This window comes from Heterodontus francisci, chromosome 10 (assembly GCF_036365525.1).
Source record: "Heterodontus francisci isolate sHetFra1 chromosome 10, sHetFra1.hap1, whole genome shotgun sequence".
NCBI lineage: Eukaryota > Metazoa > Chordata > Chondrichthyes > Heterodontiformes > Heterodontidae > Heterodontus > Heterodontus francisci.
The window spans coordinates 28657959-28683973 of NC_090380.1; the positions used below are offsets into that span (position 1 = coordinate 28657959).

At 46.7% G+C, this 26015-nt stretch overlaps 1 protein-coding gene across 4 annotated transcripts in view; it reads left to right on the forward strand.

Moving 5' to 3' along the window:
* shroom2a (shroom family member 2a) overlaps window positions 1–26015 on the forward strand; it is a 257740-nt gene that overhangs the window by 22311 nt on the left and 209414 nt on the right. The window contains exon 1 of one of the 4 annotated variants that reach the window (XM_068040346.1): window positions 4335–4387. The exons of the other annotated variants lie outside the window; for them this stretch is intronic. The gene's annotated coding sequence lies outside the window, so the exon portion shown is untranslated. Of the gene's footprint in view, window positions 1–4334; window positions 4388–26015 lie in introns of those variants that run through there. 4 annotated transcript variants of the gene reach the window in all.

The window sequence follows — 26015 nt, forward strand, 5'->3', positions numbered from 1 at the left end:
GTGTGGGTGCGGGTGGGCTGGAGGAAGAGGAACATAAATAGTAGGGTGCAGCTGCTTTCCAACTGTATTTAGAAAGAAAGAACTTGCCTTTATAAAATGTCCTTCAGGACCTCCCAAAGTGCTTTATGGCCAATGTTCATGTTCAAAGCATTGTGAATCTTTGAAATTCTCTATCCCAGAGGGTTGTGGATGCTCCATCGTTGAATAATTTAAGCCTGGGATAGAAAAATGTTTGGTCTCTCAGGGAATCGAGGGATATAGCGAGTGGGATTAAATCTTAAGATCAGCCATGATGGTTTTGAATGGCGGAGCAGGCTCGATGGGCCATATGGTCTACTCCTATTTCTTGTGTTCTTATGTTCACTGAGGTACTTTTCGAAGTTTAGTCACTGTTGTAGGAAACGCAGCAGCCAATTTATGCACAGCAAGCTCCCACTAACAGCACTGTGATAATGGTGAGATAGTTTGCTTTTTTAAGTGATGTTGGTTTAATATTGGCTAGGATACCAGGGATAACTCTCTGCTGTTCTTTGAATAGTGCCATGGGATCTTTCATGTCTACCTGAGAGGGAAGACTAGACCATTGGGATTCATTTGCTGGGGCCCGTGGAATGGTTGGATCCAGATGTACCTCAGCCCATGATGAATTTTCTATTTGAACCTTGGTGCTTTATGGAGGCAGAGTTGTCCTGGACCACAGTCACACACCTTCTGGTAGACAGTTGGTGTCCTGGCTATTGCAAATGGGACTTGAGGGGTGGAGTATTGTTAATGGATCTATAGATTTGCTGGTGTTTCAGATCCAACTGTTCTGAGTATTCAAACTACAAAAAATGGAACAGTGCAAGTGGTAGATTGTATCTCTTGTTTGAGTGAGAGAATTTGGATCAGTTGATCAACCCATTACCCCATCCCAGGTTGCTACAGATCTCAAGGATGGGTGCTAGGTATATAAAACAGTGAGCAAACTTGGCTGCATCCCAGCACCAGGCTTGTACAAATCGGTTCTCGCCTTCCGGTGATTTATGTACAAAATAAACCATGTTGAAATAATGATTTGTAATGATGGAGTTGTGCAAATCTCTGCTCCTGCAGTATGGGTAATGTTGCCATGCTGGTTACTGTTGAGACCTACTCCTTTGGTGCTGGACTGACTGCTTTATAGTGCCAGTGCAATTTGGCAAGTGAGAATTCCTAGATACTCTTGTAAGGACATATTTCTCTGACCTCTTCTAACCCTCCAACCCTCCAATAACTCTGTGTTCCTCCAACTCTGGCCTTGTGCACCGCCCCCCCCCCCCCCCCCACTTCCTTTGAGAATTCCAACCTCAAACTGCCCCTCCTTTACGACTACTTAAAACCTACCTGTCCTAATCTTATCATCTTTGGCCAAGTGTCAGTTTTTTGCCTGATTGCACTCGTAAATTGCTTGGGATATTTTACTATGTTAGTACAATAGAAATGCAAGTTGTTGTGCACTTTACTGCCTATGATGGGCACAAACATGTGCATGTTGCGTTTCCCTCCTGCTGGCCCTTGACAACAATATTTGCAACTATTGGATCCACTTGCACCTTTACGCTGAAGGCTTGCTCGCTCCATGGCCTGTATACTTTAACACTGCTTGTCTGACATTTGCACTCAGATGAGAATTTCTTCCACCAAAACATAGAGAAGACCGAAGGCCAGATCTTCAGCCCCCGATATGATGGCAAACCCCATTTCCTTGCAAACAATTCCCTCCCTCTACCTGCTCAATATCTCAAACAGTCTGTTTGCAGCCTTAGTGTCCTATTTGACCCTGCACTGAGCTTCCAATCCCATGTCATATCCGACTTCAGTGCAGTACTGAGGGGTTGCTTTTGGATAAGATGTTAAATGGATATTCCATTTGCTCTCTCAGATGTACAAGATCCTATAACACTATTTCAAATAAGAGCAGGGGAGTTTATCCCCAGTGTCCTGGTCAATACTTATCCCTCAACCAACATCACTATAACAGATTAACTGGAAGGTATTGCATTGCTGTTTGTGGGACCTTGCTGTGCGCAGAATGGCTGCTGTATTTCATGCATTACAACAGTGACGACATTTCAAAAGTACTTCATTGGCTGTAAAGTACTTTGGGACGTCCTGAGGTCATGTAAAATGCTAAATCAATGGAGGTTTGTTCGTTCTTTTCACCCTCACTCTCCTCTCCCTCTTGCACTTTTTCCCCTCCTCCCACTAATTTCTCCTTACACACTATAAATCACAGCTTAGTTCATTCATCTCAGTTACCCGCTAAGAATGTGGACGAGCGTACAAAGTTGACTTTTTTTTTTACATCTTTCACCATTTGCTTTGGACCAATTGTATTGGATGATATGTTGGTTAATGAGTGAGTCACCTGAAAATGTTTTCATCAAATGTCTGGTATTTCCTTTATATGTTGTTTTGACTCTCAGTCCCTGAGCAAGTTAATGTAAAAGGCACTGGCATTCAACTGGGATGGCTAGCATCTCGTATTGAGTTTTGGCAGTACTTGCTGTGTAATTCCATCTTGTCATTTTATCTGACTGTGCAGCTGACAGGCAATATCTATACTGGAAAAGGCTGCAGTTCTTCTGCTACAGTGAATACGTGAGCTGTGTGCCGATGACTACCATGGGGCCACTTCAACTATCAGCTGCGTGTCATAGCAACTGTATGTCAGTCCCATACAACAGCTTGCACTGATATAGCATCTGTAACGTAGTAAAACATCCCAAGGCACTTTGTGTGAGTGTAATCAGACAAAAATTTGATACTGAGCCACGTAAGGAAACATTAGGACAGGTAACCAAAAGTTTGGTCAAAATGGTATGTTTTAAGGAACATCTTAAAGGAGGAGAGAAAGGTGGGAAGGTTTAGAGAGGGAATTCCAGATTTAGGGTTGTGACAGCTCAAGGCAGAGCTGGCAATGGAGAGACAAAGGAAACGGGGATTGCACAAGAGACTAAATTAGAGGAACACTTAAGTTCTTGGAGGATTTTGGGACTGGAGGATGTTAGGGAGAGGTGAGGCTACAGAGGAATTTGAAGAGGAGAGAGAACATGATTACTCACAACAGTCAGTGTCCATGAAGTACAGAGTTTATGAACAGCCAAGAGATGTAATGAGAAGCTTTTTATGTTGTCTGATGCAACATAAATGAGATGTGTGAAGTTCAGTTGATTGAAGATCTCGCACAGGTTTATTAACAGCCAACAAGTATATATAGTGCAGAGCTATCTATTTACAGGACTTGCCTCTTGGTGTTACAGTTAGTGAGAGCCTGGCATGCAGTCACATGACCATGTCCTGGTATCTAGCTCATTAGCATACTAAAATCTTATAACGGGCATCACTCTTAAAGGCAATCACAAGAAGAGATACTGCAAAGTCTCTGCAGTTCTTTATTTTCTACTTGTAACCTAAGGCAAGGTGTTCACTTCATACAATTTTGAAACCAGAGTCAATTTAAACCCAAGACTTGTCTGGCTTGGATCCAGCGCTCAAGTCATGTACCTGACTTGTAAATTCATCTGTTGGGTAGGGTGTTTCTGAGGAAGTGAATAGATACTCATCATCTGATTTAAAACAAATATGGGGGTTGTGGGGGTGGGGGCATAATGTGTGTGAAAAATGCTCCCATTGAGTTAAGCTGAGCTCTCGAGGCATTAAATTCATAGGACAGCAGGTTGGCCAGTGTAAATTACTTTACAGGTGGGGCATCTGAACCATCATGCTGCAAACACTGAAGGACAATTTGGTATTCCAGCAACTGTTCAAGCTCATTGCTGCTCCAACAATCTTAGTCATCAAAATTCAAGCATGGAAACTGGCCATTTGGCCCAATCAATTCATGCCATCAGTTACCCACCCAGTTCCCACATCTCTGTAATCCCTTTTTCTTTCAATCATTTATCCGATCTAATTTTCAATATTGACATAGTTTCTACCTCAACCACTAAGCCTGCAAATGCATTCCACAGCCTCCCAGCTCGTTGTGTGAAAAAGTTTCTTGTGTTCTCTGTTTTAAATCTCTTGAGTTTAATCTCATGCCAGTCTATTGTTCTAGACTCCACAACTCCTGAAAACAGTCTGCTTCTATCCACTGTGTCCCATCCTTTGATGATTTGAAACAATTCTATCATATCACTCCCTAATCTATGTTGTTCTAACAAGAATCAAACTCTGCGTCGTTGCCAGGTTAAGTTGTTGGACTCTGCTCTTAGTAGGGATTAGTCAGTTTGATTAAAAGGCCTCTTTCTAAAGAAGAAAGACAAGACTCAAAGACCATCTGGCTTTTTGGGGACAGGATGCTAAGGCATGACATTGTGCCCCAGGACTGTGCGACAGGATGCAGAGGAATTGTTTAAGCTAAGTAAGATGACTCCAATAAAGTAGAATGTGGTCACGCATTCATGTTTTTTATCTATCCATACGTGAAGCCAAGTTGTGTGGATTGGACTGAGCGACTTTGATCGTACCAGTTGCTCTCATGTCTGTCTCGCCTTACTGTAGAATAAAGCAGCTTTCACTTCCAACCAAGCTCTGCCTCCTCCAGTGTTGTCTCAGTCCACCTTTGGAGATGTTGCAGAGATGCACCTGTGGAAGACATGTACGACCAGTCCTAATCATCAGGAGATCTGTTGTCACGTAGCTCAGTGGGTAGCGTGCTCGCCTCTGATTCAGGATGTGGATTCAAGTCTCATTGCAAAGACTTTAGCATGAAATCCAGCTGATGCATCGGTGCAGTACTGTGGGACGGGTGGTTGATGGTCGGCACAGACTCGGTGGGCCGAAGGGCCTGTTTGTGCTGTATCTCTCTATGACTATGACTCTATGACTGGTGCACTGTTGTTGGTGCTGTCTGTTTGAATGAGATGTTTTGTTGAGGTACGATCTGCCTTCTTGGGTGGATGTAAAAGATTGCATGGCACTATTTCGAAGAGAAGCAGGGAGTTTGTCCCATTGTCCTGGGCAATATTTATCCCTCAGCTACTTAGCAGATTATCTGGTCATTATTGCATTTCTGTTTGTGGGAGCTTGCTGTGTCCAAATTGGCTGCTGTGTGTCCAACATTACAATGCTGACTGCACTTCAAAGTACTTGTTTAAATGTAAAGCACTTTAGGATGTCCTGAGGTTGTGAAAGGCACCATATAAATGGAAGTCATTTTTGCCATTCTACAAGTAGATCTCGATCATGCTGTTAAATTTGATTTCCATACACTGTCCTAGGCCCAACTGTCTTCAGCTGCTTCATCAATGACCTTCCTTCAATCATAAGGTCAGAAGTGAGGATGGTCGCAGACGATTGCACCATTCGCAGCTCCTCAGATACTGAAGCAGTCCGTGTAGAAATGTAGCAAAACCTGGACAATATCCAGGCTTGAGCTGATTAAGTGGCAAGTAACATTCGCAAGTAACAAGTGCCAGGCAATGACTACCTCCAATAAGAGAGAATCTAACCATCTCCCCTTGACATTCAATGGCATTACCATCGCTGAATCCATCAATATCCTGGGGGCTACCGTTGACCAGAAACTGAACTGGATTAGCCATACAAATACGAGAGCAGGTCAGAGGCTAGGAATCCTGCCCCTCCTGACTTCCCAAGGCCTGTCCACCATCTACAAGGCACAAGTCAGGAGTGTGATGGAATACTTTCCATTTGCCTGGATGGGTGCAGCCCCAACAACACTCAAGAAGCTTGACACCATCTGGGACAAAGCAGCCCTCATGATTGGCACCCCATCCACAAACATTCGGTACCTCTCCACTGCCGATGCACAATGGCAGCAGTGTGTACCATCTACAAGATGCACTGCAGCAACACACCAAGGCTCTTTCGACAGCACCTTCCAAACCCACGACCTGTACCACCTAGAAGGATAAGGGCAGCAGATGCATGGGAACACCACCACCTGTAAGTTCCCCTCCAAGTCACACACCATCCTGACTTGGAACTATATCGATGTTCCTTCACTGTTGCTGGGTCAAAATCCTGGAATTCCCTTCCTAACAGCACTGTTGGTGTACCTACACTGCATGAACTGCAGCGATAATGACCAGATAATCTGCTAAGTAGCTGAGGGATAAATATTGGCCAGGACAGGCTCACTCATTGGAGCAGTGTTCTATCCTTTTATGGGACAACACTGAAGATAATGACATTACTTTGTTTCTGCATGCTAGTCTTCTAAGGACAGTAACATCAGACATCAGATTTCGTTAAACGGTCCTGATGATGAGTCTGCAAATTGCAGTTTCCAAGTTTGAATGACCATTTGAATGGTTTAGTCTTTGCGGTTGCTAGAGAGACTGGATAAACACAGAAACAAAAGATTGTACACCATGATTCTTTGCAAATCGTGTGTGCTGGCCTCTATTCACCTGTAAATAACTATTTAGGTTTTGGACTTTTTTGTTTGCAAAGTGAAGAGTGTATGTTCAAAATGAAATTTCTCTGAGTATATGGTCGGCATGGACGCAGTGGGCCGAAGGGCCTGTTTCTATACTGTACGACTCTGACTCTATGACCTGCTAATGACTAATATGCTTTCCCACCACCAAGGGATCAATAACACCGAACCAGTCAAGGCCCAATCTCCTAAAACAAATTGGTGTATAACACATTTTATGGTCGTTTTTCAATGTGAGATGCCATTTGTGCCTTTGATCTGGGGCGTTTCAATGCGTGGTAGGGCACAAAACTGATGGAAGAGATTGAAACATGGAGTGCCGGAAAGGTGGACACATTAATGAGATGACAGCATCTTCAAGGTGTATGAAGAGGATGGGGATATTGGACATAGGACGTTAGTTTGCAAGGACAGAGGGGATTGGGTCGGTTTGCTCAGGAAGGAGATAGTAGTCATGGTTTTGAAAGGAGAGGGGAAGCATTTACAATAACGGCTAACAAGGGTGCCAAGGAGGAAGTTGAATGGTCAGTTTACTGGATAGGGGTCAAGTGAGCCCCAGGTTGACCTACAGAACAAAATGAGCTCAGACGAGGCACAAACAGAGATAAGAGAGAAACTAGAGAATGATGCGGATTCAGGGATATCGCATGAGGGAGACGTTTGGTTAACTAGACCAAGGGGAAAGGAGGGAATGTGGCAGAGGCAGCTGAACAAATGGTCTCAATCTTGGTGAGAAAGAAGGCCACGAACTTCTCAATTGCGGTTAGGATGGAGGGAATTTGGGAGAGAGGTTAAGGAGATGGTGGGGAGCGAAGACAAGAAGCCATGGGTTACAGGATGATCCTGGAGTAGTGAACAGTATTGGCAGAGGAGAGCAAGGCCCTATTTATGCTTGATGTCATCCAGTCAAGTCAGGTGATGGATGGCTAAACCAGTCATCTCCTGCCTTGAACTCTCCCCAGTTTATTTTGTCTCCTGTCATATACCCTCTCTGATTTATTTGCGCTCTCAAGGGAACTGACTAACCACAAATAAAACTTAATTCTGTGAAATTTCTTGTCGGACAATTAACCAAAAACTCCAAGATACCACTTTAACCCACAAACCCACTTATCACTGTGACGCTCCTGTGCAGATAGTCATGCTGTCATTTTGATGTGTATTCTGCGTTGGGTGTGCCTGTAGCCCAGCCTGTCTGTTGTGACAGACATGTGTTAAACCTCATGGAGAGCTTTCTGATGAGGACATCGGAAATTTTAGGAATAGGAAAAATCTGACCTTTTGTTGAGAAGTCAATCCACTTCACCCATCTTTACATCATATCCCTCCATTTCTCCAGGGACACGGTTACCCATGCACCATTTAAAAAAAAAAGGTTTAAAATGATCAATTGGAAGTGTTTACTCTCCTGGTTATCTCCAGGTTGCTGTGATGCTTCCTATGGCTGAATAGCCTGCTGACACTTCCTGTCTCAACTCAGGTGAACAATAGAGGTTTGCTGGTGTCAATAATCTCAGCAGGAGCCTTCAGAGGTGAAGAATTGGAAAGGAAGAAAAAGAATTTTTAATAGAGAAATAAAAATAAATTCTGACCTGTGACATCAAACTCTGTTAACAGCAACAATTCAGGAGCTTTTTACACTGCGTTCTTTCTCTTGTTTATTTATGGAAGTTGCTGTAGTACACGGAGTGCTGGAATGTTTGATTCTTTTCGAGGGGGGGGGGGGGGTTTGAGGAGTTGCCCCACTGTTTTAGGAATGTGGAATTTTGAACTAACTGTTAGCCAGCAACACTAAAGTCTCCTGAGGAGCGAGCACAAAGTGGGTTAAATGTTACTGGAATGTTCCATTTTCCTTCCCCTCCCCCTAAACATTCATTTATTCTGCCAGTGGCTACCTGTGTGGTTTTCTAACCCCCCACCAACATCACCCCTCCCCCAGCTGCAAGCACACTATTACAAAAGGAAGGGCACATATCAAGGTTGCCTTGGTGGAGAAGAGTTAGACGTTGATGAATTGTACTGACAGTTATGTTCAGGATTGCTGACATTAGGCCAGGTCCAGTGGGTGGGGAGCTGTATATCTGAATAATAACGTGGAATAGATTCTGAAGCATTGGCCCATTGCCAGACATGATTAGATTAGATTAGAGATACAGCACTGAAACAGGCCCTTCGGCCCACCGAGTCTGTGCCGACCAACAACCACCCATTTATACTAATCCTCCACTAATCCCATATTCCTACCAAACATCCCCACCTGTCCCTATATTTCCCTACCACCTACCTATACTAGTGACGATTTATAATGGCCAATTTACCTATCAACCTGCAAGTCTTTTTGGCTTGTGGGAGGAAACCGGAGCACCCGGAGAAAACCCACGCAGACACAGGGAGAACTTGCAAACTCCACACAGGCAGTACCCGGAATCGAACCCGGGTCCCTGGAGCTGTGAGGCTGCAGTGCTAACCACTGCGCCGCTGTGCCGCCCTTATTTGTATACCTTTAAGTAAATGCTTTAAAGAAAAGGTCTCCCTTAACATCGTATAGATCCAAACATTGGGTTATGTTAACCCCAGCTCCATGTTGAGTGTAGAAGATTGAGAGGTGATCTGATAGAGGTATTTAAAATGTTCTAAGGAACTGACAGGATAGAAATGGAGAAACTATTTCATCTGGTGGAGATATCCAGAACAAGAGGGTATAATCTTGAAACTAGAACTAAGCTGTTCAGGAGTAAAATCAGGAAGCGCTTTTTCACACCCAAGGGAGTAGAAATGTGGAACCCTCTTGCCCTTAAAGGCTGTGCATGATGCGGGGTCAGTTGAGATTCAGATGACGTGACTGAGATGGATAGATTTTTACTAGGTACGACTATCAAGACGGGTAAATGAATTTGAGGAACAGATAAATAGAATTACAGAACAGATTCAAGGGGCTGAATCGCTCACTGCCCTTGAGAAGGTGGTGATTAGGGATGGGCAACAAATGCTGGCCTTGCCAGCGATGTCCACATCCCAACTTAAAAAAAAGGGTCAGACCACACGGCCAATGCTCCCTGTAAGCTGCACAGCAATCCAGAACATGCCCACTGCAACGAACAGGCTGGACACAATCAACGTTCCCTTTAAAATGCGCACATGCACAGCTGCACAGCAATCTTAAAGGGACTGTGCAGTGCATTAAAAAGGCCATACACAAAAAAATTAGCTGTAACATTGTACATAGCCCATCCATTCAAGAAGACCATTGCTGATCTTCGACCTCAACTCCACGTTCCCGCCCAATGCCCATAACGTTTTATTCTGTTAGAATCCAAAACTCTATCAATCTCAACCTTGAATGACTGAGCATGCACAGTCCCTCTGGGGTAGAGAATTCCAAAGATTCACAGCCCTCTGAGTGAGTAAATTTCCCCTCATCTCAGTCCGAAATGGCCTACCCCTTATCCTGAGACTATGACCCAAGTTCCAGCTCAAGCCAGGGAAACTTGAACTGCATTGGGAATTTAACTTCGTGTCTTGTGCGACATGTTTTAATGACGTGTTGACCTTAGCTTAGTTGGTAGCACTCTGACCTTGGGGTCAGAATGTTGTAGGTTCAAGTTCCACTCCAGAAAGTGGAGCACCTAATCTAGGTTAATAGTTCACTGCAGTACTTAGGAAGTGCTGCACAGTCAGAGGTGCTGTTGCTCAGGTGAGACGTTAAACCAATACCACTACTGTCCTCCCAGGTGGATGTAGAAGATCCTATTTTGAACTAAAACAGAGGAATTCTCCCCAGTGTCCTGGCCTATATTTATCCCTCAACCAAGTTTGGTCTTCAGCACAGTGCTGTTTGAGGGAACTTGCTGCGTGGAAATTGGCTGCTTCATTTCCTATATTACAACTTAAGGTACTTGATTGGCCATATAGTACGTTTCGAGGTCATGAAAGGTGCTATATAAATGCAACTTTATTTGCATATAGTACAATCTTCTGCCTTGAAATTTAGTTTTCCAGTGGGGAAATGTGCAGTAAATGGTGCATGAAACAAAATATTGCATCCATAATTTTACGAAGGAGAATTCAAGAAATCATTTTGGGGAGAGCGTATTGCATTCTGGTTAATAAAGGCTGTTTATACATTTGGATTGTGCATTTTATGGAGGGGTTGTTTCATGTTGAAGACGAACTAATTGAAGTGTTTGCAGTGTGTGTGTGTGGGAACAAAGGTGGGGATGTGACCACATGTCTGTACGTGAATTGGTACAGCGAATTTATGTTTGTGTAACTGGGTGGAGAGATACTGGTGCTTTCAGCTGGAGGCAGATGCACCCGTGATCTTTAACGCAGAGGGTAATACAAATCTGGAAAACTCTCTTCAAAAGGCTGTGGATGCTGGGGCAACTGGCGCTTACCAGACTGATCAATAGATTTTTGTTACGGAAATGCTTTCAAGGGATCTGCTGGATAAATGGAGTTGAAGTATGCATCGGTTGAGATTTAATTACAAAGGAGTTACAGTGCAGAAACAGGCCATTCGGCCCATTTGGACTGTGCTGGTGTTTATGCTCTACACAAACCTCCTCCCACTCTAACTTCATCTTACCTTATGAGCATATACTTCTATTGCTTTCTCCCTCATGTGTTCATCCAACTACCCCTGCAAGGCATCTATGCTATTCACCTCATCTGTTCCATGTGGCACCAAGTTCCACATTATAACTCTAATTGAATGGTGGCACAGGCTGCAGGAGTTAAGTGGCTAAATCCTGCTCCTATAATGTACCACTGTCAGGTAAATTCAAGTTCACAAATCTCTGAATCTAGTTTATAAGAGCAATGGAAATGATTGACAGGGTTTACCTGAATAAAAAATGGGTTCACCTGTTCAACTGGAACATTAATAAAGTCTTTCCCACCAGCCCCTTCATAAAAGTTTATCTCTGGCTCCATTTATCTCTCCTGAAGTTGCTGACTGTTCATGGTTAGTTCGTTTGGTTGCTGTCCGCCTTCAGTTTCTTTGCCCGAGTCACCATTCATCATGGGTAATCCTCGGTGATGTGTGTCAGTGGCCCTCTACCCTCCCCTCCCCTCCCCTCCACACACACAGTTTCCAATAAGGCTCAGTGATCCAAGGTGTAACCTTGGCTGATATTCTCTGCCACTGCTCTGATCCAGTGACATTAAATCAAATTGGGGAACATTTGCTTCTGCCCTGACTGAAACCATTGAACTTGGCACAAGGCTGAAGATCAAACCCTTCAGGTGTTGTGGGTCCGTATTCCACAGTTGGCTGTTAGCTGTGGTTTGGGGAGTTGACAGTCTCGCCTCAGAATCAGTAGGTCTTGGGTTCAAGCCCCTCTCCAGAGACTTGAGCACATAATCTAGGCAGATACTTCAGTGCAGTACTGAGGGAGAGTTACACTGTTCGAGATACCGTTTTTCAGATGAGGCATTAAACTAAACCCTTCCTGGCTCTCAGACGGATCTAAAAGATCCCATGGTACTATTTGAAGAGTGCAGAAGAGTTCTCACAGTATCGTGTTCATTATTACATTGCGGGAGCTTGCTGTGCGCAAGATGGCCATCGCATTTCCTACATCACTACAGTGACGACACTTCAAAAGTAATGAATTGGCTGTAATGGGTCTGAAGTCATGAAAGATGCTATATAAATGCAAGTTCTTTTACCACACTGTGCTTGGTAGTGCTTTTCCTCACTCAGCCATCAGGAGAGCAGGTGGGCTTTTCACAAATGACTTGTGACCTGGTGGAGTTTTTTTAATCTCTTGCTGTGATGAGGAGCAAGGCAATCAGTCATGGTTGGAGAGGATTCGAGTTATTGGCAAGCTGGAATCTGGCTGGCTTGTCTTCTCGGGCCAGGGAGTGACAGCAAGCTTTAGTATGGATTCTTGTAGCCCTCTCCCCAGCTGACTAGACTTGCAGTGCTTTTTTATCCACATTGTTTGCTGTGGTAAATGAGATTTCTATACGAGAAAACTAAGATGTTGCTCATACTTATAGGTTTTACATATAATGCGCCCACTCCTGTCGCAGTCAAGGTCACCAGTCCCCTAAGTGAGAGTCTGTGCAAAGCACTTTCTGTGAAACGGTAAACAACTCAGAAGTTTTTTTCCCTTCTAATTTCTTCTGATTTATAGATAAGTAAACAAGAAAATCTTCTACAGTTGTGGAACAAAAGAGACTTGCATTTATACAGCACCTTTCACAACTTCAGGCTGTCTCAAAGTGCTTGTAGTTAAGTACTTGTGAAATACTGTCATAATGTAGTTCACACTTGGGTTACTAACTTGGCCGTAGTAAGGTGTGAAGTACTATTTAACACTGTGTCCCTGCTGTCCTTGACAATGTAAACTTGAAAGAAAGAACTTGCATTTATAGAATGACCTTCGCATGTCCCACAGTGTTTTACAGTTTGAAGTATAGTCATTGTTGTAATGCAGAAGATGTGGCAGCCAGTTTCAACACAGCAAGCTCCCAGAAACAACAGTGAAATAAATGACCAGATCATAATTTTTTACTAATGTTGGTTGAGGGACTGCCTCTGTAGCATCCTCAAGATCTGCTGGCAGGACCGCACTACAAACATTGAAGTCCTGGAAACAGCCAACATCACCATCATCGAGACCATCCTCCTGCAAAGCCAACTGCGTTGGGCAGGTCATGTTGCCTGGATGGACGACAGTCGCCTGCCCAAGATCGTTTTGTATGGAGAGCTGACCACGGGTAAAAGGAACAGACGGCCCCATGCAAACGTTTCAAGGACTCCCTGAAGAAGTCCCTCTCTGTGTGCCACATCGACCATCGCCAGTGGGAAGCACAGGCCATTGATCGTGATGCCTGGACATGCTACATCAGGAGGGCTACAGACACCTTTGAGACTGAGTGAAGAACCAGCATGAAAGAGAAAAGGAGGAGAAGGTTAGATCCATTTACCTCCAGTAGCAACTACACCTTCACTTGCACCTGCAATGGGAGAACCTGCCAGTCACGGATAGACCTGACTAGCCACCAGTGGTGCAACCGATGACTGCAACCTTCCCACATCTTCATCCGCCAAGAGGGTTGAGGGATAAGTACTGGCCATCACACTGGGGATAACTCTCCTGCTCTTCTTCAAATAGTGCCATGGGATCTTTTATGTGTCCTTGACAGACAGTGGTTTAACGTCACATGTGAAAGGCAGCACTCCCTAAGTACTGCAGTGGAATGTCTGCATGGATGAAGTGTTCAAATTTCTGGAGTAGGACTTCAACCTTCTGACGCCAAGGCGAGAGTGCTACCCACTAAGTCAAAGCTGGCATTTCAGTAAAAGTTTTATACAAGGAAGGCACTGTGTTATGTTCCCCTGGCTAGACCTAGAGGGCATAGTCTCAGGATAAGCGGTCAGCCATTTAGGACTGAGGTGAGGAGAAATTTCTTCATTTAGGGGTGTGTGCATCTTTGGAATTCTTACCCTTGAGGGCTGTGGATACTCATTCGATGAGTATGTTCAAGGCTGGGATTAATAGATTTTTGGGCATGAAGTGTATCCAGGGATATGGGGATCAGGCGGGAAGGTGGAGTTGGGATTGAAGATCAGCCATGATCTTACTGAATGGTGGAGTCTCATTGAAAAGTGTCTGGAGTGGAACCTTCTGACTCAGAGGCAAGTGAGCTACTCAGTGAGTCACGGCTGATACCTATTGTGCCTTTTTGGGTTTGCTGAGATTGGGTGTCTGGGAGACCCAGCTGAGGATGTGGAATGCTGCCAAAACTGACTGACTCATCGACTCATTTCATTTGTTTGTGGGATTTTGCTGTGTACAAAATGCCACGTTTGCGAACAACATTTCCTACTCTTCCTGTTCTTCTAAAGGTAGGTAAATGGGGTTGAAACACAGAGCAGTTATGAGCTAATTGAATGAAAGGACAGACTTAAGGGGATGTGGCCATACTCTCATTCTTATGATGGTGAGTGGCAGCAGGCTTTTTTATTTCCAAAATATACTTATTCATAAAAATCTGTAAAAAAAAAAATACATTACAAAACAGTTCCAAACAGCACCAAGTCAAACAATACAAAGAGTGCAAAGGAGATCAGTTTCCTTCAATACAGGAGTGAGTTGCCTCACAACCCTTCTATTCCATTTTACATGCCATGTACATTTTACAGCAAACAAACATTTTCTGGATACAGTTCGAAGGGTTTTCCATGGACCCAGCCCCTCAGTTCAGCTTGGTGGGGGGACCTTACACAGTGATCATTCTCCATTGAGCCTTTGCTGCGGCTGCCCCAAGCTTTAGTGCGTCCCTCAGCACGTAGTCCTGGACCTTGGAATATGCCAGTCTGCAACATTTGGTCGTGGACAACTCTTTGCGCTGGAAGACCAGCAAGTTTCAGGCAGACCAAAGGGCGTCTTTCACCGAATTGATGGTCCTCCAGCAGCAGTTGATGTTTGTCTCGGTGTGCGTCCCTGGGAACAGCCCGTAGAGCACAGACTCCTGTGTTACAGAGCTGCTTGGGATGAACCTCGACAAAAAACACTGCATCTCTTTCCACACCTGCTTTGCAAAGACACTTTCCAGAAGGAGGTGGGCAACCGTCTCTTCCCCACCACAGCCACCGCAGGGGCATTGTGCGGAGAGGGTGAGACTTCGGGTGTGCAGGAAGGATCTGACGGGGAGGGTCCTTCTCACCACCAGCCAAGCTACGTCTTGGTGCTTGTTTGAAAGTTCTGGTGATGAGGCATTCCGCCAAATGACTTTGACGGTCTGCTCGGGGAACCATCCGACAGGATCCACCATCTCCTTTTCCCGTAGGGCCTTCAGGACATTTCGTGCAGACCACTGCCTGATCGACCAGTGTTCAAAAGTGTATTTCCGCAGAAACCTTTCCACGAAGGATAGGTGGTACGGCAAGGTCCAACTGGATGGAGCGTTCCGCGGCAATGTGACCGGGCCCATCCTTCGCAGTGGCAGCAGTCTGTTTGACCAGGAGGCATCAGAACCGAGCCTAGTTTTAGTTTTTAGAGATACAGCACTGAAACAGGCCCTTCGGCCCACCGAGTCTGTGCCGCCCATCAACCACCCATTTATACTAATCCTACACTAATCCCATCTTCCTACCACATCCCCACCTGTCCCTATATTTCCCTACCACCTACCTATACTAGGGGCAATTTATAATGGCCAATTTACCTACCAACCTGCAAGTCTTTTGGCTTGTGGGAGGAAACCGGAGCACCCGGAGAAAACCCATGCAGACACAGGGAGAACTTGCAAACTCCACACAGGCAGTACCCAGAATTGAACCCGGGTCGCTGGAGCTGTGAGGCTGCGGTGCTCACCACTGCGCCACTGTGCCGCCCACTAGCTGGCTGCATGTGAACTACACCGCAGCAGTCACTGGATAGTGATCCTGAGCAGGTTTCCCTGACTCACTCCATCCCTCCCCTCCCACCCCAATGTCCAGCCCAGGAATGCGGCACCCCTTCCATAATGTCCCTAATAACGTCCCCCTGAAAAGATTGCCTTAACGTGCATTAGCCAGGAACCAAAACGGTCTGGGTCTGCCTGGCTCAATTCCCCCTGATTTGCTGAAAGTAAATTGATTATAATAGACACCCATTCTGTGCCCTGACCCCTGTCCAGCTGCTCGCTTACTCCTTCCTGACTCTGGTTTATTTTACACCATTATTCCTCCTTCCCGACTCTGACTTCATTTCATCACTCTGAGGATTTAAAGTCAAGAAAAACTGTTTGAATAACATTCTACAAAGAGAGTCTTCCCGGTGATTGCTTTTGACATGCTCAAGCCCATAAATTTCTGACTGCTTGTCAGTGGCCAGAAAGCAGTAGTGTAATGTCTGGTTACCTTCCTGTTTTAGTGATTGACTTGGCTTTGTTTCATTCAGTTCCTATTAGTGCAATGTGTCCCAGGTGTAAATGGGAGAAGTTCCCTTTCAAATGGAATTTCTTTTATCATCAATTGATTGTATCTAGCTGGCAGAGGTATTGTCTCACCAAAGTACCCAGGGTTATCCACAGGCCTGCTTCTCCTGTGTAGTAAAGCTGAAAGGGGAGTGATAAATAGATTCTCTCTCCAGTCTGCTGCATTCCTCATTTGCGAATTTTAATGAAGTGATAGTTTAGAGGCACCGTTGCTGTGGCAACTTGTCCTGTGTGAGCAGGGTGTCTGGTGATTGGCTCCCTGCTGACATGACATCATTACATTTTTGGCTGTGCTTGACCCTGCCTATTATTTTCACTTTATGGCAGGAAACGTGCAAGTTGGTCATCAGCTAAAAGGGAGAGGTCGGTTAATGTTTCGTTGGAAGGATTTAAAGAAAACGCTTGTGCTCATTCAGGTGAGGGATGTTGGTGCTTCCAACGAGTATTAGCATCAAGCGATCCAAAATCACAGAGAGCACGGCTAGACTCAGAGTGGAGATCCCACTACTCTGTCTTGACAACGTCCCTCGGGGCCCACAGTCACTACTGAACCAGTCTGGGATACATCTCAATTTTCCAAATTTAACTTCTGGGGACGGGAAAGCTGAAATAAGATCAGAAAATACTGAAAATACGTAGCATGTCAGGCAGCATCTGTGGAAAGAGAAACAGGATCAACATTTCAGGGTGATGACCTTTCAGCAGACTACTGGCATTAAGTGCATGGTTAGGGGCACTCTTTCTTGCTGTAGACCCATGCCCACTAGGAACTCCATTGAGACCGCTTACACTTGGGGGAGGCCCTGACCAAACAGGCTTCTCAACCATGTCAGCCTGGGCTTGATTTGAACACAGCTCCCAGGGATGGCAGGCTTTGTCGAAGCAGGAATGCAACATTACAACAGTGACGACATTTCAAAAGTTATTCATATGCTGTGAAATACGCTGTTCCACCAGCAGGACAGACCCAGCAGAGGTGGTGGCACAGTGGTATACAGTAGGGAGGGAGTTGCCCTGGGAGTTCTCAACATCAACTCTGGACCCCATGAAGTCTCATGGCATCAGATCAAACATGGACAAGGAAACCTCCTGCTGATTACTACCTACTGCCCTCCCTCAGCTGATGAGTCAGTACTCCTCCATGTTGAACAGCACTTGGAGGAAGCACTGAGGGTGGCAAGGGCACAAAATGTACTCTGGGTGGGGACTTCAATGTCCTTCACCAAGAGTGGCTCGGTAGCACCACTACTGACCGAGCTGGCCGAGTCCTAAAGGACATAGCTGCTAGACTGGGTCTGCGGCAGGTGGTGAGGGAACTAACGAGGGGAAAATACACGTGACCTCGTCCTCACCAATCTGCCTGCCGGAGCTGCATCTGTCCATGACCGTATTGGTAGGAATGACCACCACACAGTCCTTGTGGAGACGAAGTCCTGCCTTCACATTGAGGATACCCTCCATCGTGTTGTGTGGCACTACCACCGTGCTAAATGGGATAGATTTCGAACAGATCTTGCAATGCAAAACTGGGCATCCATGAGGCGCTGTGGGCCATCAGCAGCAGCAGAATTGTACTCGACCACAATCTGCAACCTCATGGCCCGGCATATCCCCCACTCTACCATTAACATCAAGCCAGGAGACCAACCCTGCTTCAATGAAGAGTGCAGGAGGGCATGCCAGGAGCAGCACCAGGCATACCTCAAAATGAGGTGTCAACCTGGTGAAGCGACAACACAGGACTACCTGCGTGCCAAACTGCATAAGCAGCATGCGATAGACAGAGCTAAGCGATCCCATAACCAACGGATCAGATCTAAGCTCTGCAGTCCTGCCACATCCAGCCGTGAATGGTGGTGGACAATTAAACAACTAACTGGAGGAGGTGGCTCCACAAATATCCCCATCCTCAATGATGGGGGAGCCCAGCACATCAGTACAAAAGATAACGCTGAAGCATTTGCAACAATCTTCAGCCAGAAGTGCCAAGTTGATGATCCATCTCGGCCCCCTCCTGAAGTCCCCAGCATCACAGATGCCAGACTTCAGCCAATTCGATTCACTCCGCGTGATATCAAGAAACGACAAGGCACTGGATACTGCAAAGGTTATGGGCCCTCACGATATTCCAGCAATAGTACTGAAGACTTGTGCTCCAGAACTTGCCGCGCCCCTAGCCAAGCTGTTCCAGTACAGCTACAACACTGGCATCTACCCTGCAATGTGGAAAATTGCCCAGGTATGTCCTGTACATGAAAAGCAGGACAAGTCCAACCCGGCCAATTACCGCCACATCAGCCTACTCCCACTCATCAGTAAAGTGATGGAAGGTGTCATCAACAGTGCCCTCAAGCAGCACTTGCTTAGCAATAACCTGCTCAGTGACGCTCAGTTTGGGTTCCGCCAGGGCCACCTAGCGCCTGACCTCATTACAGCTTTGGTTCAAACATGGACAGAAGAGCTGAACTCAAGAGGTGGGGTGAGAGTGACTGCCCTTGACATCAAGGCAGCATTTGACCGAGTATGGCATCAAGGAGCCCGAGCAAAACTGAAGTCAATGGGAATCAGGGGGAAAACCCTCCGCTGGCTGGAGTCGTACCGAGCAGAAAGGAAGATGGTTGCGGTTGTTGGAGGTCATTCATCTGAGCTCCAGGACATCACTGCAGGAGTTGCTCGAGGTAGTGTACTAGGCCCAACCATCTTCAGCTGCTTCATCAATGACCTTCCCTCAATCATTAGGTCAGAAGTGGGGATGTTCACTGATGATTGCCCAATGTTCAGCACCATTCGTGACTCCTCAGATACTGAAGCAGTCCGTGTAGAAATGCAGCAAGAACCGGACAATATCCAGGTTTGGGCTGCTATGTGGCAAGTAACATTCGTGCCACACAAGTGCCAGGCAATGACCATTTCCCCGTGACATTCAATGGGGCTACCATTGACCAGAAACTGAACTGGAGTAGCTATATAAATACCTTGGCTACATGAGCAGGTCAGAGGCTAGGAATCCTGAGGCGAGTAACTCACCTCCTGACTCCCCAAAGCCTGTCCACCATCTACAAGGCACAAGTCAAGGAGTGTGATGGAATACTCTCCACTTGCCTGGATGGGTACAACTCCAACAACACTCAAGAAGCTCGACACCATCCAGGACAAAGCAGCCCGCACAGTGGCAGCAGTGTGTACCATCTACAAGATGCACTGCAGCAATGCACCAAGGCTCCTTAGACAGCACCTTCCAAACCCGCAACCTCTACCAACTAGAAGGACAAGGGCAGCAAATGCATGGGAACACCTCCACCTGCAAGTTCCTCTCCAGGTCACACACCATCCTGACTTGGAACTATATCGCCGTTCCTTCACTGTCACTGGGTCAAAATTCTGGAACTCCCTTCCTAACAGCTCTGTGGGTGTACCTACCTCAAATGGACTGCAGCAGTTCAAGAAGGCAGCTCACCACCACCTTCTCAAGGGCAATTATCTCTCTCTCTCTCTCTCTCTCTCTCTCTCTCTCCCCCCACCTCCCTCACTCTCTCCCTCCACCCCTCTCCCTCCACCCCTCTCCCTCCACCCCTCTCCCTCCACCCCTCTCCCTCCACCCCTCTCCCTCCACCCCTCTCCCTCCACCCCTCTCCCTCCACCCCTCTCCCTCCACCCCTCTCCCTCCACCCCTCTCCCTCCACCCCTCTCCCTCCACCCCTCTCCCTCCACCCCTCTCCCTCCACCCCTCTCCCTCCACCCCTCTCCCTCCACCCCTCTCCCTCCACCCCTCTCCCTCCACCCCTCTCCCTCCACCCCTCTCCCTCCACCCCATCTCTCTTCCCCCCCCCGCCCCCATCTCTCTTCCCCCCCCCGCCCCCATCTCTCTTCCCCCCCCCCGCCCCCATCTCTCTTCCCCCCCCCCCCCCATCTCTCTTCCCCCCCCCCGCCCCCCATCTCTCTTCCCCCCCCCCCGCCCCCCATCTCTCTTTCCCCCCCCTCCTCCATTGTACTGGCTGAGTGAGGGTGGAACCCTTTTCCAGTGTCCACTGTGTTGGTAGCCTGGTGGTTTTCCAGCGGGAGAAACTCAACCTCAAAATGTACCAGTGCAGGGAATCCTCTCCAGAGCTCTGAACACATAATCCAGGCTGACAATGACCGGGAGTACTCACCTGTCAGAGATGTCATCTATTGGATGAGGCATTATACTGAGGCCTTGTCTGCCCTCTCAGGTGGGTGTAAAAGCTTCCATGGTACTATCTGACCCTGTGACCTGGTCGATATTTATCCCTCAACCAACATCATGGCAGTTGTGGGATCTTGCTGTGCACAATTTGCATGCCGTGTTTGCTACATTGCAACAGTGACTAGACTTCAAAAGTACTCCATTGGCTGTGAAGTACTTTGAGGTTCTGAGGTTGTGATGAATATATAAATGGGAGTTCCTTTTTTCTCTTACATTTGCAACCATAATGTACAAGCACGAGCTGCAGGTGAGTGATTGTGGGAGTAAAATGGGAGAAGGGAGATTGCCAAAATGGCCAAGGAGAGGTGTCAGTTAGTAAGCCCATCGAGTGTGCTGCTTGTACAGAATTGGAAACCTGTAACATTGAGCAGTTTGCTTAAGGGAATATCATTTGCATAATTGGTTTCAGAAAATGGGTGAATCCAGCAGACTGTGTGTAATGTTGTATTAAATCACCCTGAAAATATAGTTGGAAACTATGAATTTGTATTCTTCACTTATACCAAATAACAAATTGATAGATTAATTCAGTGCTATCCATTACATTAACCACTAGACATCTGTGGCTAGTTAGGAATCCAGATATGATTAATTATATTTCTGATCAGGAAATAATGAGTTATAGACACTATTGTTTGGAATGTGATTTCAATACTCATTTTTACACAATGTATGCATGTGATCTTTAATCTTTTTGTTCGTTTGTTAGTAAAAGGGTAAGACGTAAAGCAGATTTGTGAGTGTTTTTTGATCATTGAGTGCTTTACATGCTTGGTTACTGAATGGTGGTAAATGTTAAGCATGAAGTACATTTATTTGTACCCTGCGTGTGTGTAAGGAATCTTCTATTGAGATGAGCTAATGTATTTAAAGCAGTGTCACTGTATCCACACCTGGTGGCCCATCAGTGATTTCTGTTGATAGTATAGTGGACACGCTACTGGACTTGTAATACAGAGGCCTGGACTAAATCCAGGGAATTTAAATTAAGTTAATTAAATAAATCAGGAACAAAAAGCTATTATCTGTAATGGTGACCATGAAACTACTGGATTGTTATTTTAAAAAAAAATCTGGTTCACTGATCTTTCAGGCAGGAAATCTGCCACCCTCAGCCGGTCTGCCCTATATGGGACAAAGGTGGGTAAATGGAGTTAGATTGGCCATGATCTCTCTGAATGTCGGAACTGGCTTGAGGGGCTCCATGGTCCACTCCTGTTCCTATATATGTTAGGCCAGACCCACAGCAATATGGTTGACTCTTTACTGCCTTCTGAAAAGGCCGAACTGGTCTTTAGCTTCAGGTGCGGAGCAGAGTGTTGGAGCATAGATGCTGAGTAGGTGTACTGGACCAGAGGTGGTGAGCAGTCGGATGGACAGTATGCGTTCCGAGCCATTTGAGGGAGGCTCTATCATGCTGAGCAAGGAGTTTCTGATGGCGAAGCCCACTCCATGCTGTCTTGGTTCTTCAGGATCCCTGCCCTGCCAGAAGAAGGTGTAGTCTTGCTCTGCTAGAGAGCCACTCGCGGGGAGGCGAGTCTCCTGAAGTGCTGCAATGTCCACATTGAATCTACTGAGCTCGTTGTTAATGATGGCGGTCTTCCGAGAATCGTTGATTTGTGTAAGGTCTTCCGACAGGCCAGGACACATAGTTCTGACGTTCCAGCTTGCAAAGCGAAGGGCTGGTACCTTCTTTCCTTTTTTCATGTTTGGTGCGGTGTATCAGTCCACCTTTCGGGCAATGACCCTGAGCTCCAAGCACCCATTGAAGCAGGCAGACTGTGGCGGGACAGAACCTTATTGACCGGGGGCTGCCCGGTTTGAGGCGGGCGGTAGCTGTCCAGTGAGGTGCAATGACCTCTCCCACCGACAAAGGCAACCCGTGGCGCCCAGTTTCTACGCCAATTTATCTGGACTTATAACCCGTAACTGCTGCCTTCCGTGTTGTTTTAGTCGCTGTGAGGCAACTATGGAGTGACCTCTCCATGGCGCATGCCTGGGCAAATTTATGGAGGTTGAGAGTTGCCCAGTCGTCAAAACCCCCCTCTCGGCCTTTCTGGTGGGGTCCAAAGGAGTGCAGGACACGACGTTTGGCACCAGTATGGCTGCAGGAACTGCCGGAAACATGCCAAAGGTGACACATGACCGCCTACGGGGTTCCCTGAAGCTAAAGACCAGTTCTATGAACAACTCCATAACATCATTAGCAGCATCCCCAACACCGAACACCTATTCCTGCTGGGGGACTTTAATGCCAGGGTTGGGGCCGACCATGACTCATGGCCCTCCTGCCTTGGGCGCTATGGCGTTGGAAGGATGAATGAGAACGGGCAGAGACTGCTTGAGTTGTGTACCTATCATAACCTCTGCATCACCAACTCGTTCTTTCACACTAAACCCTGTCACCAGGTTTCATGGAGGCACCCAAGATCACGTCGTTGGCACCAGCTAGACCTCATTGTCACAAGGCGAGCCACCTTAAACAGTGTTCAAATCACACGCAGCTTCCACAGTGCGGACTGCGACACCGACCACTCCCTGGTGTGCAGCAAGGTTAGACTCAGACCAAAGAAGTTGCATCATTCCAAGCAGAAGGGCCACCCGCGCATCAACACGAGCAGAATTTCTCACCCACAGCTGTTACAAAAATTTCTAAATTCACTTGTAACAGCCCTTCAAAACACTCCCACAGGGGATGCTGAGACCAAGTGGGCCCACATCAGAGACGCCATCTATGAGTCAGCTTTGACCACCTACGGCAAAAGTGCGAAGAGAAATGCAGACTGGTCTCAATCTCATAATGAAGAGCTGGAACCTGTCATAGCCGCTAAGCGCATTGCACTTTTGAACTACAAGAAAGCCCCCAGCGATTTAACATCCGCAGCACTTAAAGGAGCCAGAAGTACTGCACAAAGAACAGCTAGGCGTTGTGCAAACGACTACTGGCAACACCTATGCAGTCATATTCAGCTGGCCTCAGACACCGGAAACATCAGAGGAATGTATGATGGCATGAAGAGAGCTCTTGGGCCAACCATCAAGAAGATCACCCCCCTCAAATCTAAATCGGGGGACATAATCACTGACCAACGCAAACAGATGGACCGCTGGGTTGAGCACTACCTAGAACTGTACTCCAGGGAGAATGCTGTCACTGAGACTGCCCTCAATGCAGCCCAGCCTCTACCAGTCATGGATGAGCTGGACATACAACCAACCAAATCGGAACTCAGTGATGCCATTGATTCCCTAGCCAGCGGAAAAGCCCCTGGGAAGGACAGCATTACCCCTGAAATAATCAAGAGTGCCAAGCCTGCTATACTCTCAGCACTACATGAACTGCTATGCCTGTGCTGGGACGAGGGAGCAGTACCCCAGGATATGCGCGATGCCAACATCATCACCCTCTATAAAAACAAAGGTGACCGCGGTGACTGCAACAACTACCGTGGAATCTCCCTGCTCAGCATAGTGGGGAAAGTCTTTGCTCGAGTCGCTCTGAACAGGCTCCAGAAGCTGGCCGAGCGCGTCTACCCTGAGGCACAGTGTGGCTTTCGTGCAGAGAGATCGACTATTGACATGCTGTTCTCCCTTCGTCAGATACAGGAGAAATGCCGTGAACAACAGATGCCCCTCTACATTGCTTTCATTGATCTCACCAAAGCCTTTGACCTCGTCAGCAGACATGGTCTCTTCAGACTACTAGAAAAGATCGGATGTCCACCAAAGCTACTAAGTATCATCACCTCATTCCATGACAATATGAAAGGCACAATTCAACATGGTGGCTCCTCATCAGAGCCCTTTCCTATCCTGAGTGGTGTGAAACAGGGCTGTGTTCTCGCACCCACACTTTTTGGGATTTTCTTCTCCCTGCTGCTTTCACATGCGTTCAAATCCTCTGAAGAAGGAATTTTCCTCCACACAAGATCAGGGGGCAGGTTGTTCAACCTTGCCCGTCTAAGAGCGAAGTCCAAAGTACGGAAAGTCCTCATCAGAGAACTCCTCTTTGACGATGCTGCTTTAACATCTCACACTGAAGAATGCCTGCAGAGTCTCATCGACAGGTTTGCGTCTGCCTGCAATGAATTTGGCCTAACCATCAGCCTCAAGAAAACGAACATCATGGGGCAGGATGTCAGAAATGCTCCATCCATCAATATTGGCGACCACGCTCTGGAAGTGGTTCAAGAGTTCACCTACCTAGGCTCAACTATCACCAGTAACCTGTCTCTAGATGCAGAAATCAACAAGCGCATGGGTAAGGCTTCCACTGCTATGTCCAGACTGGCCAAGAGAGTGTGGGAAAATGGCGCACTGACACGGAACACAAAAGTCCGAGTGTATCAGGCCTGTGTCCTCAGTACCTTGCTCTACGGCAGCGAGGCCTGGACAACGTATGCCAGCCAAGAGCGACGTCTCAATTCATTCCATCTTCGCTGCCTTCGGAGAATACTTGGCATCAGGTGGCAGGACTATATCTCCAACACAGAAGTCCTTGAAGCGGCCAACACCCCCAGCTTATACACACTACTGAGTCAGCGGCGCTTGAGATGGCTTGGCCATGTGAGCCGCATGGAAGATGGCAGGATCCCCAAAGACACATTGTACAGCGAGCTCGCCACTGGTATCAGACCCACCGGCCGTCCATGTCTCCGTTATAAAGACGTCTGCAAACGCGACATGAAATCGTGTGACATTGATCACAAGTCGTGGGAGTCAGTTGCCAGCATTCGCCAGAGCTGGCGGGCAGCCATAAAGACAGGGCTAAATTGTGGCGAGTCGAAGAGACTTAGTAGTTGGCAGGAAAAAAGACAGAGGCGCAAGGGGAGAGCCAACTGTGCAACAGCCCCAACAAACAAATTTCTCTGCAGCACCTGTGGAAGAGCCTGTCACTCCAGAATTGGCCTTTATAGCCACTCCAGGCGCTGCTTCACAAACCACTGACCACCTCCAGGCGCGTATCCATTGTCTCTCGAGATAAGGAGGCCCAAAAGAAGAAAAGGCCGAGCAAGCTACTCTGTTGTATTCAAGAAGGTGGTTCCCCGTCACCTTCTCCAGGACAATTAGAGATGGGTAATAAATGCTGGCCTTGCCAGTGATACTCACATCCCATGAATGAATAAAAAAAACCCTCATGAAACTGGTTTAAATCACTATAATACCCTTCACCCCAGCCATCACTAAAAGGTCACACTGTGCTGGCGATGCTGTTAATCCACTAAGATGTATTGAAGATCTCATTACTGCGAGAACTGAGCTAAGATGGTTCAAACTAAATATTTATTGATGCTGTTTTTCCTCCTTCGCTTTGCACTTGATTTATTGCTTACATGTGTTCCAATGTTTCTGTTTAATATTGAAAGAGGAAGTTATTCTCGATGGATTGTTTTAAGATCAGTGTGACTGGCTAGGTTGCATGGA